The sequence below is a fragment of the Bos indicus genome, chromosome 19, assembly GCF_029378745.1.
Source record: "Bos indicus isolate NIAB-ARS_2022 breed Sahiwal x Tharparkar chromosome 19, NIAB-ARS_B.indTharparkar_mat_pri_1.0, whole genome shotgun sequence".
In the NCBI taxonomy this organism is placed as follows: domain Eukaryota; kingdom Metazoa; phylum Chordata; class Mammalia; order Artiodactyla; family Bovidae; genus Bos; species Bos indicus.
In genome coordinates, this window is record NC_091778.1 from 11,722,013 (window position 1) to 11,736,094 (window position 14,082).

Here is a 14,082-nt window from a genome sequence, read left to right on the forward strand (position 1 = left end):
AGCTTTAACCCTTAATTATCCAGCCTATGTTTTACAGAAACTATAGTATATTGCTGTAAGTTCTTTTTTTTCTTTATTTTCTTTGGGAATGTCTGCTTTGAATTTTCATTTATTCCTTGGGGTTTGTGGTTTGGTAAAGCACAGTGGCAAATACATTTACCTAAAAAATTTTTCTAAAGTTTTTTTTTTTTTCTCATGACTCTTTTAACTCCCCAATTGAAATTTTAGAAGATCAAAGGGAAAGTAAGCAATAAATGCTAATTTTTTTTTAAGGATAAAAGAACAGACTGCCTAGCTCATTTACTTCTAATTAAGGCCTGCATGAAACCATAAAAATGGAAATGTGTTTATGTAACCCACTTAAAAGCTAACCAGTGCACAGAAAACAGCCCTCACTGGGTGTGTCAACACACAATTTTGTAATATAAGAAAAGAAAAAATGATACGAAAAATAAAGATTCAATGGCTGGTCTCTTTTCTTAAAACAATTTTCCTCTACTAAAAACATGAGTACCCAAATCAACTAAGTTAATATCTGCAGATGCTGTTTTGCCTCTAGGTATTAAGATAAAACAATAATAAACACACGTGCAAAGAAATTGATTTCTTTTTTCACCCATAGCTATTTAGCAGTCAGTTGTGTGCCAGACCCTGTGTTTATCCTAGCCAAGGCCCAATCAAGTCTCTCTGCTGTTAAATTATAATATATCTTTAAATTATTTATTTATTTATTAGGCTGTGCCTAGTCTCTTAGTTACCCATTCCAGTGTTCTTGCCCAGAGAATCCCAGGGACGGGGGAGCCTTGTGGGCTGCCATCTCAGGGGTCGCACAGAGTCGGACAGGACTGAAGCGACTTAGCAGCAGCAGCAGCAGCAGTCTCTTAGTTGCAGCATGTGGGTTTAGTTCCCTGACCAGGCATTAAACCCAGGCACCCTGCACTGCGTCCAGTCTTAGCCACTGTACCACCAGGGAAGTCCCTATAAGTGTATCTTTAGACAGTCTTTCATTTTCAACCCAATGTTTCATTAAAATTCATATTCTTTTAGACATTTTTCTCTCATGTTGAAGGCTAAGTATAATTTTTATTAAAAAGTTGATTTTGTTTACTTATTTTTCGGCTGCACTGCATGGCTTATGGGATCTTGGTTCCCCAACCAGGTATGGAACTTGGGCGCCCGGCAGTGAGAGCCCTGAGTCCAGATCACTAGACTGCCAGAGAATGCCGGGAAAAGGTTAATTTTAGATCTTCCACCATAGTGACTTAATCTGAAAATGTTCATTCACGTTGTTCCAAGTAAATTATCCTGATTTTCAGGGCTGAGTTCTGAGATTGTCAGTCCTGTTTAAGCCACTGTCTGCTGAGTTATTAAGATATCTGTGAATGTAAGACCCTGTAGGTCAGTGTACTACATTTATTTATTTATGGATGCTCTGGGTATTCATTGCAGTGTGTGGGCTTCTTATTGTGGTAGCTTCTCTAGCTGTGGAATGTGGGGCCTAGAGCACGAGGGCTTCAATAGTTGCAGCACATGGGCTCAGTAGTTGTGGTGCTTGGGCTTAGTTGCTCCCTGGCATGTAGGAACTTCCCGGACCAGGAATTGAACCCATGTCCCCTGCATTGGCAGGTGGATGCTTAGCCACTGGGGACTACCAGGGAAGTCCTCAGTGTATTACTTTGATCAGAGATTTTTTGCCCAACCAAGAGGACTAAATTTGACTTCTATTCAAAATTATAAGTCATTTGGTGGCAATATACACTCTTCTTTCTGGGATATTTGCCTATATCCTTGTCAGTGCTAATCCCTCTTTTTGGTATAGAACTTTAGACTTCTAGCATTTTAATTTTCATAGCTATCCTCCCTCTACCATGTGCAATGGTCTGTTTTTTAGTATTCAGACTGGACTTTCTAGATTTTTTCTTAACTTTAGAGTCAGACCCTTATTTTGGCTCCTTGATTTGAATTCTCTAATTCTGGTGAGATAAAGGATTCTCCAGTGTTAAACTAAGATGTCTCCAGGGTAACAGAGCAGAGAAGTGGTAGAATATGCTAAAGAGGGCTCTGAGCTATTTCAAATATTATGTGGAAAGCACCCAGGAATAATCAAAGGCACTATAGAATATCAAAGAAAAGCACTCTGAATGAACCTATGTTGAAGAAATGAAATGCATGTAAAAGAGCCAACATGCTATCTTCCGTGTAACAAAAAGGGGGAAATAAAAAATATATCCATATTTGATGATATTTGCACGAGAAACAATGGAAGAATAAAAAAATAATAAAAATTTTTAGCCACGAAGTAAAAGAACTTAAGGGGGAAAAGGGAAGGCATAGACTATTTTGTATATACCTTTTTATTTAGTGTGACTTTTTAAAAACGGTATTTTTATTTATTTGGCAACTCCGGGTGTTGGTTGTGGCATGCTGGGATATTTTTTAATTGCAGCATGTGGGATCTTTAATGCAGCACGTCTACTCTTAGTTGCAGCACGAGGGAGCTAGTTTCTCAACCAAAGATCAAACCTGAGCCCGCTGTTGGCAGCACGGAGTCTTAGCCATTGGACCACCAGGGAAGTCCCTATTTAGCTTGACTTTCGAAACTAAATACATGAAATGCAAAATTATATTAAAAATTATTTGGAAGACAGGTAGATTGGGATCAGTAGATTGGGATCTATAAAGTTATCTTTAAGCTATCTGGGTAGATCCTCATGCCAACTGCTTCTACTAGCCCTATGAATCCTCAGCCTTCTGCTCAGGTACTAAATTCTTGGCACCTATATATGATGTAGGTGACAGAAAACCCAACTCAAATTGATCTCAGCAAAAAAGAAGTTTATTGACTGCGGTAAGCTAGAAAGTCCAGGCATAGATCTTAAGGCACAGCTTGACTCAAGCATTAAACTAGAAAACACTGGGATCCAGTCCTCAGCTTCTTAACAGAATTAGTTCTGTTCTGTAGTTGCCAAGGAAATGGTCCCTGGCCACTACAGGCTATCAACATCACAACCACCAATTACACTTTTCCTCTAATAGCTCCAATGAAAGTCCCAGAATTGAGTCTTGTGGGTTTTGACTGGCCTGTTTTGAATCATGTGCTTATATCCCAACCAATCACGGTAAGGTAGGAGATAGCGTGCCGTCTTGGCTGCGTCTCGGTCACGTACTCACTGTGGAAGCAGGAACAAGTGAGCTTCAAGGGAAGTTCATAAAGAGAGAATTCCCCAAGCTTAAACCAAGGTATATTGCCAGGAAGGGTTGTTGTTGTTGTTGTTTTAATTTTTCTTTATTTACTTTTGGCTGTGCAGTGGCCACAGGACTGGAAGAAGTCAGTTTTCATTCCAATCCCAAAGAAAGGCAATGCCAAAGAATGCTCAAACTACCGCACAATTGCACTCATCTCACATGCTAGTAAAGTAATGCTCAAAATTCTCCAAGCCAGGCTTCAGCAATATGTGAACCGTGAACTTCCTGATGTTCAAGCTGGTTTTAGAAAAGGCAGAGGAACCAGAGATCAAATTGCCAACATCCGCTGGATCATGGAAAAAGCAAGAGAGTTCCAGAAAAACATCTATTTCTGCTTTATTGACTATGTCAAAGCCTTTGACTGTGTGGATCACAATAAACTGTGGAAAATTCTTCAAGAGATGGGAATACCATGACCTGCCTCTTGAGAAACCTATATGCAGGTCAGGAAGCAACAGTTAGAACTGGACATGGAACAACAGACTGGTTCCAAATAGGAAAAGGAGTCCGTCAAGGCTGTATATTGTCACCCTGTTTATTTAACTTACATGCAGAGTACATCATGAGAAACGCTGGGCTGGAAGAAACACAAGCTGGAATCAAGATTGCCAGGAGAAATATCAATAACCTCAGATATGCAGATGACAGCACCCTTATGGCAGAAAGTGAAGAGGAACTCAAAAGCCTCTTGATGAAAGTGAAAGTGGAGAGTGAAAAAGTTGGCTTAAAACTCAACATTCAGAAAACGAAGATCATGGCATCTGGTCCCATCACTTCATGGGAAATAGATGGGGAAAGAGTGGAAACAGTGTCAGACTTTATTTTTCTAGGCTCCAAAATCACTGCAGATGGTGACTGCAGCCATGAAATTAAAAGACGCTTACTCCTTGGAAGGAAAGTTATGACCAACTTAGCATTTTCAAAAGCAGAGACATTACTTTGCCAACAAAGGTTCATCTAGTCAAGGCTATGGTTTTTCCTGTGGTCATGTATGGATGTGAGAGTTGGACTGTGAAGAAGGCTGAGCACCAAAGAATTGATGCTTTTGAACTGTGGTGTTGGAGAAGACTCTTGAGAGTCCCTTGGACTGCAAGGAGATCCAACCAGTCCATTCTGAAGGAGATCAGCCCTGGGATTTCTTTGGAGGGAATGATGCTAAAGCTGAAAGTCCGGTACTTTGGCCACCTCATGAGAAGAGTTGACTCATTGGAAAAGACTCTGATGCTGGGAGGGATTGGGGGCAGGAGGAGAAGGGGATGACAGAGAGTGAGATGGCTGGATGGCATCACTGACTCGATGGACGTGAGTCTGAGTGAACTCTGGGAGTTGGTGATGGACAGGGAGGCCTGGCGTGCTGCGATTCATGGGGTTGCAAAGAGTCGGACACGACTGAGCGACTGATGTGATCTGTGCTGGGTCTTCAGTGCTGTTCGGGCTTTCTCTAGTTGAGGCGAGCAGGGGCCGCTCTCTAGTTGCGGTGCGCAGGCTTCTTTCTCATTGTGATGGCCCCGCAGCTTGTGGAATCTTTCCGGACTCAAGATTGAAGCCGTGTCCCCTGCATTGACAGGCAGGTGCCCAGTCACTGGACCACCAGGGAAGTCTGTGAGGAAGGATGTCAAATGCTGGGCTCAAAACGTTCCCCACAGCACCCCATCAGGAAGACCCCCGCCATCCCTTAGGGACCCTCAGTGCTCGCTCCCACCAGACAGCTCCAGTGGTGGTGCTGGTGTGTAGTCGTTCAGTCGTGTCCGACTCTTGCGACCCCATGGACTGTATCCCACCAGGCTCCTCCGTCCATGGGATTTTTCAGGCAAGAATACTAGAGTGGGTTGCCATTTCCTTCTCCAAGGGAATCTTCTGGACCCAGGAATCGAACCCGGGTCTCCTATATTGCAGGCAGATTCTTTACCTACTGAGCTACGGAGGGAAACCTCCAGTTGTGGCGAGATAACCAAAAGTAGCTTTTTAAAAAAGAGATTTGCAACTCTAGAATTAAAATGAGTTTCTCGGCCTGAAATACGTGAGGCAGAGAACATTTTATTTTTCAAAGCAGGTCGGAAAAGTTGCTGTGTTAATCAAGGAAGCTGCTAAGTCACTTCAGTTTTGTCCGACTTTGTGCGACCCCATAGACGGCGGCCCACCAGGCTCCCCCATCCCTGGGATTCTCCAGGCAAGAACACTGGAGTGGGTTGCCATTTTCTTCCCCAATGCATGAAAGTGAAAAGTGAAAGTGAAGTCGCTCAGTCGAGTCCGACTGTTAGCAACCCCATGGTCTGCAGCCTACCAGGCTCCTCTGTCCATGGGATTTTCCAGGCAAGAGTACTGGAGTGGGGTGCCATTGCCTTCTCTGAATCAAAGAAGACCAAAAGTTAAATAAAAATTGTTTATATCCCAAAGACTGAAACAATTTACAATCGGCAGTTTCATAGAACTGTCTGTCTTGAGTTAGACAACGAACTCTTCTTTGTGTGATTCTTTTCTTATAAAAGTTGGGTCATTGTTTGGCCTTTAAACCTTCTTTAATGTGTATTAATTCTGAACAGTGACCGTAGCCAGTTTATAAATAAATCAATAAGTACTCCACAAGGAAAAGACTGAAAGGAGGCATTCTTTCCAGGCGAGGCTCTGCCCTGTTATTCCATGACAGATCTCAATTAGCTTTCTGCTGCCCCCGTGCATTAGCGAAGTCGGCAGTGGGCACAAAGAACTGCCGGTAAGTCCAGGGAAGATTTCCATTTTGTCTTCATTTTTGGCGTTGCTGGAACATTTCAGTCCAGAACACATAATCAGTTCGAGTGCATGAATAAAACTCTACTATATATAGTATGAGTGAATTCCAGGATGCAAACTATATAGAGCTGAGCTAAGAAAACAAGTTCAGTGTCATGTTACTCAGCTTGGCAACGTTTAGAACACTAAACAGTCCTTTCCAGTCATTCTTGGTTGGACGCTGGCCCTCACGGTGCCTCCGTGGTTCACCCTGACTCTCAGCTGGCCTGTTCTCATAAGTCTCTTTTTGGACTCGGGCCAAGTGGGAGCTGCTTCTGTCTGACTTCCATGTACCCAGATGGCTCTAGGTTTTCTAAGCAGGAAGAGCTCAGGACAGCAATCTGGTTGGGGAATTGCCTGGAATCTTTTGGGGGGTTACTTGGAGGGTGTGATGGAGACTACAGAGGAGACAGGGCTGCAGAGCTCACCCCAGGCTATGTTTTGGTGCTGCCACTACCTGTTTGCATACCTGTTTTCTTATCTTGCAAACACTGCTTATTCTGGCAGGCACTTGTCCAGCCAGTGAAGCCAAGATCACTCAACAGAAAGTCTCTGAATTTTGTCTGAATTGCCTGTTTCCATCAGCAGGGCCATAAGGGGTCCTGTGAGCATTTATTTGGATACTGGAAGTGTCAAAATGAACCAGATGGTCCTTGTCCCAAGTTGTTCACAGTCTAGAGGGGAGTGGGGAAAAAGAAATATACAAAAACAAACAAAAATAAGACATATGACTATACCTTATTGGTGCTTTATAGAAGTAACAGTGTGGGCCAAGGGGAAGTCCATATACCTCAGATTGCTCTATTTGTATCTCTCTAGTCTAGGACTTCCCAGGTAGCACAGTGGTAAAGAATCTGCCTGCCAGTGCAGAAGATGTGGGTTCAATCCCTGGGTTAGAAAGATCCCCTAGGGTAGGAAATGGCAACCCACTCCAATATCCTTGCCTGGAAAATCCCATGGAAAAGGAGCCTGGCGGGTTACAGTCCATGGGGTCGCAAAGAGACGGACATGACTGGGCATGCATGCATGCTCAAGTCTAGAGCAATTCATACTTCATTTTTCCCCCACATTCAGCTCATTTCACAGATATTTATTGAGTGTTGACTGCTTATTGCTGAGGCTGGAGCTGTGTTGCACTTTCATTCTGGTTTAAGAATCAGATAATAAACAAGTCAACAAATAAGACACATAGTAATAAATCAAACAGGCTAAGTGTAGCTAGTGACTGGTCATCCGGGGAGGGAATGGACATCAAAGGAGAAAGGTTGCAACCACAGACACGAAGATCAGGAAAGGCCTTTTAGAAGCGGGCACTCGTGAGCTGAGACCTGATTGGTAAGAAATGACCAGCCACGGGGAGATCTCAGAGGAGAGCTCTGCTAACAGGTAAAACTGGAAGGCAGGAGAAAGTTTGAGGTGTTTCAGAAGTGGAAAGAAGTCCACATGACCGGAACGTAGAGTGAAGATGGAGCATGAGGTCAGAGAAATCAGCAGGGCCCCAATCATGCAGGCTGGAGACCTTGTTTGAATGCTATTCTCATTGCAATTTAGAGAGGAGGATATACTTTTCCAGTGATCAGATATGCCCGTTTCTCATCTAGGGTACTGTCTTCAGCATCTAAAGAAAACAGAATTAGTAAATAAAACATTAGCTGGTGAGGACAGAATTAGAGCAAAAGTAGGGACTTCCTTGGAGAAGGAAATGGCAACCCACTCCAGTGTTCTTGCCTGGAGAGTCCCAGGGACGGGGGAGCCTGGTGGGCTGCCGTCTATGGGGTCACACAGAGTTGGACACGACTGGGGTGACTTAGCAGGGACTTCCTTGGTGGTCCAGTGGTTAAGAATCCACCTGGTAATGCAGGAGACTCAGGTTCGATCCCTGGTCGAGGAATTAAGATCCCACATACCATGGGATCAATTAAACCCATGGACCCCAACCACTGAGCCTGAGTGTCCTAGAGCTTATGTTCCACAAGAAAAGGAATCCTTCCACCACAGCTGGAGAAAGCCCACGTGCTGCAATGAACAAAGAAATAGTGCAGCCAAAAAAAAAAAATAGAGCAAAGTTAAATGAAAGGTCTTGAGGGATATTTTACATAGTTATCAAAGCGTCCACATCACTGGAGATTTTTCCTTTTGAGTGTCAGCATGTCTGTACGAGATAGACTACCGTGCCTTGAACAAATTTTCATTCCTCAGGTTTCCTTCTCTTTTAGGGTTGATTGTCCATCTGTCTGTATTCTTTATCACACCACCACCTTTCCTCATTGCCGTAGCTTTCAACAGAATGAGGATTCTCAGTTTGTAACCTCAAAAATCTAATCAAAGCCTGTTCTACTATGGACCTTCATTGGGAGGTACGTAGTTAGGTGGTATCCCATCCGTGTGTAGTGAATGATCACCAAAATCAACCCAGAGAGGGAGATTTACCGACTTGGTCTTTTGGTCTGGAGGTGAATCTTCCTTTCAGATGTGTCACCTTAGAATCGCTAACCATACTATGAAGATGATTTTGATGTAAAAATAGAATCTTTCCCCAAAGAATCTGTTCACCTAGCAACTTTAGAACCCATACAAAACACGGAGAATACAGATTTTTTTCTTTGGGGATCTCATTTGCTCATTCAAATATGTGGAACCCCAAGCAGTACAGTGGGCACAGGGTTAAAACAGGTACATGATGTACTTCTAGCCCCCGAGTCTATACAGCTTTCATATGTATCTCTGGTCCTTAAAATGAACAAACTGTCTACTCACAACCTGTGTACTTCTAACTGCCCTGGATTTACAGGGTGTGCTCTCCATGCAACTTACAAATACCTGCCTTCAATTATCTCCCAAGGACTAACAGCCACCACAGCCTCTGGTTTCTCCTGTCTCCTCCCTGTTCCTTCTTCCTGCCTCCAGAGCCCTCCTTGCTGTTGCCATGACAACTGAAGTGAATAAGCCTCGGAATCTTATCTCTTACTATGGGTACGTGCCTCCCCACAAGGACGTTATTATACATTAGCCAAACTGGATTCCAGGGGCTGTCCTTTAAATTTACCATTAAATGATGTTGAAATTGGAACTCTGGAGGCAAAGATTCTGATGGAATTTGGTCAAGGACCTAAGAATTCTCAAATCTTTATTTGAAATCTTCAAAGGAACGATGTGCACTCATGACAAGGCAAGGTATAGGAATGCTTTTTGACTAACTGGGGCTTCACATCTAAATCCCAGCTTTAGTGAGTATATCTAGGGCTGGTGGAGATTCCTTTAGGCCTAAGCCAGGTTGGCTTGAGAAATCTGCTTGACCACTAAGAGACTGGAAAGATCCTCCAGCTCAAATCTGCCTTCTGGGCCCCAGGCTCTGATAGCCATCTGCCTGCCATCTGACTCATCTTCATCTTATCAGTCTTTCCATCCTACTTCTCTCTCTCTCTCTCCATAAACAGCTCCAACACCCAGCTAGTGGCCCCAGCCAGGAAACTGGGAGCCGTCCTGGATTCTCCCTTGCCTTCCTCCATACCTGCCCGTGTGCATGCTAAGTCGCTTCAGTTGTGTCCGGCTCTTTGTGACCCTGTGGACTGTAGCCCGCCAGGCTCCTCAGTCCATGGGATTCTCCAGGCAAGAATACTGGAGTGGGTTGCCATGCCCTCCTCCAGGGAATCGTCTGGACCCAGGGCTCAAACACACGTCTTTTCCATCTCCTGCTTTGGGAGGTGGGTTCTTTACCACTAGTGCCTCCTGGGAAGCCTCTCTCCATACCTAGTCCTTCCCAAATTCTGTGAGCTCTGCCTCTACAAAAGCTCAAACAGGTCTGCTTCTCTGCATCTCTACTCCCATCTCTTTAGAACAAAACGCAGTTATATCTTCCGCATAGGTCATTTGAATAGCATTCTGACTCCTGACTCTTGTGCTTGATTCTACCTGTTTTCCCCTGGAGCCCTCCTCCCTAGAGCAACTAGAGAATGTATTGGAAAAGAGAAATCAGACCATATCACTTTGCTCTTTAAAAATGCTTCCTGGGACTTCTCTGGTGGTCCTATGGTTAAGAATCGGCCTGCCAACACAGGGGACATGGGTTCAGTCCCTCCTGGTCCAGGAAGATTCCACATACTGTGGAGCAGCTAATCCCATGAGCCACAGCTACTGAGCCTGCACACCTTGAGCAGGTGCTCCGCAACAAGAGAAGCCACCACAGTGAGAAGCCAGCGTGCCAAAACTATAGAGAGAAGCCCCGCTCCCGCAACTAGAGAAAGCCTGTGCACAGCAACGAAGACCTTGCACAGCCAAAAATTAATTAATTAAAAAAAAAGACTTAGTTCAGTTCAGTTCAGTTGCTCAGTCGTGTCTGACTCTGCAACCCCATGGACTACAGCACGCCAGGCTTCCCTGTCCATCACCAACTCCCAGAGCTTACTCAAACTCATGTCCATTGAGTCCGTGATGCCATCCAACCATCTCATCCTCTGTTGTCTCCTTCTCCTCCCACCTTCAATCTTTCCCAGCATCAGGGTCTTTTCCAATGAGTCAGTTCTTCCCATCAGGTGGCCAAAGTATTGGAGTTTCAGCTTCAGCATCAGTCCTCCCAATGAATATTCAGAACTGATTTCCTTTAGGATGGACTGGTTGGATCTCCTTGCAGTCCAAGGGACTCTCAAGAGTCTTCTCCAACATCACAGTTCAAAAGCATCAATTCTTCGGTGCTCAGCTTTCCTTATAGTCCAAAACAACTCTTACTGCCTCCCATACACTTGGAATAAAATCCACATTCTTCATCCTGGCCTTCAGGGCCCTGCCTTGAATTCCCTGAGCAACTGTCTGACTTCATTCTGTACCACTCTCCACCTGCTCCCCCCCACCCCTAGTCACACTTTCCTTCCTTCAGCACCCCGTGTGCCTTGTAAATATGTCTTTAATTTCCTCCAAGGTCAAACAGCTGCCATCATCCTGGTTTTTCCACCAAGTTCTCAACTATCAGCCTTTACCCCCTCAGTGCCTTTTGCCTGAAACACATCCCCCCCTGCCTTTGCCAGCTCTTTACACAATGCTGTTTCCTTCTCAACTATGAGATCTCAGTTAAATGTCACCTTCTCAGGAGAAGGAAATGGGTACCCACTCCAATATTCTTGCCTGGAGAATATTGGGGAGCCAGGTGGGCTACAGTCCATGGGGTTGCAAAGGGTCAGAGGTGAATGAGCAGACACACCCATGCTTTGTGAATAGAGAAAGGACTTTGCTAATGCAGATGAGGCTGGCACTTCCTTATATATCTTTAGAATGTTAACTCTTAATAAGTTGAAGTTATCTTGAAAGGAGGAGAAGAAAATGGCAACCCACTCCAGTACTCTTGCCTGGAAAATTCCATGGATGGAGGAGCCTGGCTGCAGTCCATGGGGTTGCAAAGAGTTGGACATGACTGAGTGACTTCACTTTCTTTCTTTCTATAGTTCCTTTTGGAGAAGGACATTTCAACCCACTCCAATGTTCTTGCCTGGAGAAGGGCCTGGTGGGCTACAGTCTGTGGGGTTGCAAAGAGTCGGACACACACACACACACATCTTGAAAGGATGATAAGAGCATTCTAAGTATCATTGGGGGAACATGAATAATAGGATTTTGGTTTCTTCATCAGACTTTTTCCAAGACAAAGATACTTTTATTTTCATAGTACAAGACTCTGGGACCCTGGGAATAAAATTGGCTGCTGCTGCTGCTGCTAAGTCGCTTCAGTCGTGTCCGACTCTGTGCGACCCCATAGACGGCAGCCCACCAGGCTCCTCCATCCATGGGATTTTCCAGGCAAAAGTACTGGAGTGGGGTGCCATTGCCTTCTATATGCGTACAATTCTATGGAACTAAGTTCATTTTATTTTGTGAAAGCTGCTACTCTACAGAAAGATTTTGATTTAGTAGTTTGTTTTTAATCCCCCTTTGTATCTGCATTTGGTAAGGCCTAAGTTGGCAACCCACTCCAGTGTTTTAGCCTGGAGAATCCCAGGGATGGCGAAGCCTGACGGGCTGCCGTCTATGGGGTCGCACAGAGTCGGACACAACTGAAGCGACTTAGCAGCAGCAGCAAGTGTGATAAAAGCTCTTCCGCAAACATAAGGCAGTACTGTGTTCTGTTGGAATCTGAGTTCATTCATTGAAAGATTTATTTTCAGGTTTACCAGTTGTTTATGTCCACTGACGTTTGAGTGTATTACTTTATATATGATGGGATTCCAGGGTGGGAATGGAGTGCCTTTTCTCTTTTAATTTTTATTTTAAAAAATTACTTAAAGTCCACTTCAGTGTTGTGGTTTATGGAGGAAAGTGTTAAATATGATATTTTAAAACATTTTTCTCTATGATTAAACATGATTTCTCAACGTCTTTTTTACTTGTATTTTGCTTTTGATATGGCCAGATATTCAGCTTGTTTTTCATAGTTCCTAATGTTTTCAGAAAAAAATTTTTTTAAATTAGTTTCCTAAAAAAAAAAAGTCATCTTCTCAGCAAGGCCTCCCCTGACCACCCTATCCAAAATTGCCATGGTCCTGTATCAATGTACCCTGTTTACTTCCTACCTAATATTTCCCAGAACATATAGCTCTTTTGTTTATTCATTTGTGTATTTACCAAGTTTTCCCAACTAGGAATGTACATTCCTTGATGCCAGGGACTATATCTGTTTTATTCATAATTGGTAGCATGTAGGAGGAACATGAGTTAAGGAGCCTGGAGGGCTGGGGTCCATAGGGTCACAAGGAGTCAGACATAACTGAAGTAACTTAGCACACATGCATGCAGGAAGAACATGAATTAATATCTGTTAGATACATGAATGATCCTGCCTGAAATTCTGAACCCAAGAAAGGAAGAAGAAACTCTTCTTTCTCGTCTTCCTTTGTACAGTTGAGGTCTAAATGGATGGAATTCCACTCAGATGGTACAAATGAAGAAATGTTAAGGAAGAGATTTTTACCTGAGGCACGCTTGGGGTTAAGACAACCAGGATGGGGACTTCCGTGGTACTCCAGTGGCTGAGACTCCATGCCCCCAATGCAGGGGGCCCAGGTTCCATCCCTGATCGGGGAACTAGATCCCACATGTTGCAACTAAAGATTCCTCGTGCTGCAACTAAGCCCCGGTGCAGCCAAATAGATAAATATTTTTCTAAAAAGAGAGAGAACTAGGATGCGAGATACCAAAGACTAGGAAGAGCAGGGAGAGGTTTATACCCCCAAGACAAGGGGAGGGGACGGGGTAGGGGGGCAGACAGGGGAGGGGAATGAATAAATGATGTTCCCAGAGCCCAGTGAGAACTAAATCTTTGGGGGGGCTGCCAGCTAGACATGTCGTCTTGGAGGGACACAGCCACTGCCAGATTGATGGCAGCAAAGCAGGATAGGAACCCATGAAGAAATATCCCATCCTCTCTCTCCTACTCTTTTATCTCTGAGTCACGCCCCTCCTTGGCCAAAGTCAAGCCAGGGAACCAGGGAAATGAATCCATTTGTAGCCCAGTCTTCTAGAGCACAGAGCAGGTGATGTGTGGAGAATAATCAGCACAGACTTTGTCTCCTAGCAGCTGGAACCCAGGCTGGTCTTGCTCCTATGACTTAGAGGTCAATCAGATTTGAAGTTTATGCTTGGAATTTAATTACCACTTACACTATTAGGCCTGAGGAAAAAAAAAAACCATTTGGATTTCTAAACAACCAACTAAGTAATGAACTTGGGAACACAATTCACTAGGGCGCTGAAGCCTGCCTTTAGAGTGGACGAGTGGGTGAGATGTTTTTATTATTAATAAGCAGAGCACAGCCTACTCAGTAAAATCAAACTCTTATAATCTTATCTGGCTAACCATAAATCAAATTATGAAGCATTTCGATGCTATACATGGTATCATCATAAAATATATGAGACTAGTAGTTGGCAAATTTGATTTCTAGGTTCTTTCAAACCAATTACAGAGAAAATAGAGCTAGACCTTTTCCTGAGGCAAAACGCTTTAAGTCTCTGAGTTCTAGTTTCCATCCTGCTCCGAACAGTTGTTGTGTGAGAATGTCCATTCCTGACTCATTTGACTCT

The 14,082-nt window shown here is 43.9% G+C and overlaps 1 long non-coding RNA gene across 3 annotated transcripts in view; it reads left to right on the top strand.

Annotated features, from left to right (window-relative positions):
* The window catches only part of LOC109573132 (uncharacterized), a 95,459-nt gene that overhangs the window by 60,640 nt on the left and 20,737 nt on the right, over positions 1-14,082 (top strand). The gene's annotated exons all lie outside the window — the stretch shown is intronic.